Consider the following 4,457-nt stretch of genomic DNA (forward strand, 5'->3'; position numbering starts at 1 on the left):
TTTTGTTTGTTGACCTTGTATCCTGTGCCTTTGACAAACTCACTTACTAGTTCTAGGAGTTTTTTTGGTAGATCCCTTAGAATTTTCTACTTTAAGCAATCATATCATCTGCAAATAGGGACAATTTTAAACCTTCTTTTTCAATCTGCACGCCTTATAGTTCCTTTTCTTTCTTTATTGCACTAAGGCTTTCAGTATGATGTTGGATAGGAGTGGTGAAAGCAGATATTCTTGCCTTATTCCCAATCTTAAGAGGAAAGCATTCAGTCTTCCACCACTGTGTGATGTTAATTGTAAGTGTTTTTGTAGGTGCCCTTTATCAGTTGAGGAAGATTTTATCACAAATGTATATTGGATTTTGTCAAGTGGTTCTTTTGCACCTACTGAAAGAATCATGTGGTTTTTTTCTTTAGGTTGTTAATATTGTGGATTTTATCCAGTGATTATTGAATATTGAACCAACCTTGCAATTCCAGGATAAATCCCACTTGGTTGCAGCATTATTATTTTTACATATTGCTGAATTTGATTTGCTAATATTTTGTTGAGAAACTTTGCATTCATGAAGAATATTGGTCTGCACTTTTCTTATAATTACTTTTAGCCTCATAAAATGAGTTGGGAAGTATTCCCTTCTCTTCTAATTTTGGGAAGAGATTATATAAAATGGGTTTTATATCTTCTATAAGTATTTGGTGGAATTCACCAATGAATCCCTCTAGGAGTACTGATTTCTTTGGGGGAAATTTTTTAAATACAGATTCAATTTCTTTCATAGATATAGGGCTATTTTGATTATATATTTAACATTTGATGAGTTTTGGTAGATTGTGATTTTCAAGGAATCAGTCCATTTCATCTAAGTTGTTGAATATATGTAAATAGAGTTGTTCATACGATTCTTTAATTTTACTTTTATTGTTTACAGGTCTGTAGGGATAGCCATAATTTTATTCCTGATACTGATATGTCTTCTCTCTTTTTCTTTGTACATCTTATTGGGTGTTATCAATTTTATTGATCTTTTCAGTAAACTTTGGGTTTTGTTCATTTTCTCTGTTAGTTTTCAATTTCATTGATTTCTGTTCTTAACTTTACTATGTCCTTTCTTTCGTTTGATTTTTTTTTTTGTATCTTAAAGTGGAAGCTTAGATTATTGATTTGAGAACTTTCTTCTTTACTATAATAAGTGGTTAGTGCTATAAATTTTTCTCTGTGCATTCTTTTAGTAGCATCCCACAGATTTTGATATGTTACATTTTCATTCAGTTAAATATATATTTCTACTTAACTGAGACTTCCTCTTTGACTGGATTATTTAAAACCATGTTATTTTATTTCCATGAGTTTGAGGGTTTTCCAGACATCTTTGTTATTGATCTCTCACTTGGTTCCCCATCCCTTGGAACCAAAGAAGTTTCACCTCTGAGGGTTTTAAGTGCCTGTGGGCCCTGCTCCAGTGATTGTAATTTGCCACCTAGATTCAAACACAGCAGATAAGTTGTGGAGCTGGGATTTAAAACCAGTCATTTCTGACTCCAAAACTTGAAATCATCCTTGTCTCCTTTTCTTTCAATATACCTCATAGCTAGTCAGCAAACCCTATGAGCTCTACTTTCAAAATATATCCAGAATCTGAACACTTCTCACCACCTTCATTGATACCACTCTGTTCCAAGCTGCTATTGCCTCTGGCTTGCCTTATTGCAATAGCCTCCTGACTGGACCCCCTGCTTCTGTTCTTACCCCAGTCCCCTTCCAATTGGTCTCAGTAGAGCAGGCAGAAAGAAACTTTGAAAATATATCCTGTTTCTTCTATCACTGAAACTTTCCACTAGCTCCCCATCTCACTCAGAGTCAGTTAAAATCCTTATGGGGATCTATAAGGCCTTCCATGCTCTGGTCCCTTGCTGTCTTTCTGACTTCATCTGCTACCACTCTCCCCCACTCTCTCCACTTCTGCTGATCCTCAAATAAGCTGGCCCTGTCCCTGACTCAGGGCCTTAGCAAGTGCTTTTTCCTCTGCCTAGAATCCTCTTTCTTCTGGTTTCTCTTTCCCTCCTTCATGGTTTTACTCAAATGTTACCTTCTTAAGGAGGACTTCCCTGCCCATCTTGTTTAAAATTATACTCCTCCCCTGTCCCTTTTTTTCCCTCTCTGAATTATTCTTCCCAGTAGCACTTTTCACCAACTAACATACTGTGTCATGATTTATTTACCACATTTATTGTCTGCCTAAACCCTCACTGGAAAATAAACTCCCATGCGGGCAAGGATCTTCGTTTTGATCATCACTCTATTCGAAGCATCTTTCAAAATGCCTGACATTTAGTAGATGCTTGAAAAATATTTGTTGAATAATGGATGAATAAATGAATGAATTAATTCTTTTTACTACTCCTTGATGCTTCAGCAAAAATAATAATTGTCACTAATAAAAGCTACTATTGGGACTTCCCTGGTGATCCAGTGGTTAGACTCCATGCTTCCACTGCAGGGGGTGCAGGTTCAATCCTTGGTTGGGAAACTAAGATCCCACATGCCGCGTGGGGTGTGGCCAAAAAAAAAGAGCTAGTATTTATTGAGGGTCTGCCACTCAGGTGCTGTGTGTGCTTCATCTTATTTAATCATACAAATAATCCTGTAAGATAGGCTGTATTATCTATATTTTACAGAGGAATAAGACTGCTATTAGAGACAATACAAGGCAAGACAGAGGTTAATAACAGCGACCATTTTGAACATGTTACTACGTACCAGCTATTAGCCCAAGAGCTTGCCATGCTCTATCTCACTTAATCCTCCTAAAACTCTATAAAATGGGTGTTATTATTTTTCTCATTTTGGCAATGAGAAAACGGAACTATAGTGATTTTAAATGAGATGCCCAAGGTTACACCACTGCTTAAAAGTGGCCTTGGGGTTCAAACCCAGGCATTGGACTTCAGGGCCCAGGCTCTGCTCTTCTATGCCCTAGTGTGATCTCAAGAAATGGGAATCAAAGATAATGACTCCCAGGTTTCTGGCTGGAGCAGTTGGGGAGATGTTGATGCCATTTACTGAGATGGACAAGGCTGGGATAGGAACATTTGGAGAAAGAAAGAAAATCAAGTTTAGCTTGGCCCATACAAAGATGTTTATGAGATGTTCATGATGATGTTTATGAGACATCCAAGGGGAGATATAAAGAGAGCAGTTGACTATGCAAGTTTGCAGCTCAGGGAAGAGGTCTAGACTGGAGACATCAATTTGGAAACCATGTGCATAGAGTTGGTATTTAAAGCCATAGGAATGGATGTGATCCTGGCCCCTTCTGTGTCTGTGGTATGCACACATATATTGGAGCTAAAGGCTGCCTTGGGAAAGAGAGAATCCATGCCAAATGCATGAATGAACCTGCCCTTTGAGATGAGCACAAGCCCAGCTTGCATGTGATCCACTGGCTACCGCCATGCTGAGTTGGAGATGGATCCTCTTTCTGTCATCACTGAAAAGCACCTCCCCTTCTTTCCAGCCATCTCTCAGGACCTGTAGTTTGAATTATCCGCATTACAGTTCCTGTCAAAAACCCAGAGGAAGCCATTGATATTCAAGAGTGCTAGTTTTAGGGAATTCCTCCAAAATTTCAAAGCTGTATCCCTATACCATACCAGAGCTCCAGGAAGCTACAGACCTGGTCTCTATCACTCTGTCCCCCAGTGGAATTGCCTTTACAGAACTATAGCTTAACATTATACATTTGGATTTTCCTGAGGGTCCACGTAATAGATACCACATGTGGAATATCAGTACATTTCTTGGGTAAAAGTCCTATTAAATATACCATCCATTATGTGGTGCAAGTTCCCTTAAGCAAAGACCTAGGAAACAATTTTTCTTAAAGTTCTGAAATGAGAAACAGGTTGTCTTTCTTGACAGACTAGTGTACTTGCTTTTGTGAGCTGCTGAAGGTCCTCTAGGCCATCACCTCTCCGTCTTTGCCTTATCTTCCAGGAACCTCAGAGTCAATATGTTGCTCATTTTAAACAGTTTCTCTTCATCTAGGTCAAGAGTCACAAACTGGGGCCCAAATGTTACCTGTAGATGAATAACATTCAGCTAGCTTTGTATTTAAAAATAACCACATGGCTTTGGGGATGAATATATCTAGATGTAGAATATATATACATTTAAGACATCTCTCAATTGTCTTAAATCTGTCCTGATTTGCACATTTATGCTACTTGCCTGGTCCCTGTAGAGTTTGCAACCGCTGACACAGATCTTCCCATGTAACCATTTTTCCTCCCCTCAATTCCTTATTAATATTTGGACCTTCTATTTTATACTCTTGTTTAAACAATTTTGGTTTCATTGTATTGCCACTCAAATATTGTATTTAGGCTGCCTAAAATCCTTCTAGAGAAGTAGGTTACCAAAGGGGAAAGGTCAGAGGAGGGATAAATTGGGATTTGGGG

Source organism: Mesoplodon densirostris, chromosome X (genome assembly GCF_025265405.1).
Source record: "Mesoplodon densirostris isolate mMesDen1 chromosome X, mMesDen1 primary haplotype, whole genome shotgun sequence".
NCBI lineage: Eukaryota > Metazoa > Chordata > Mammalia > Artiodactyla > Ziphiidae > Mesoplodon > Mesoplodon densirostris.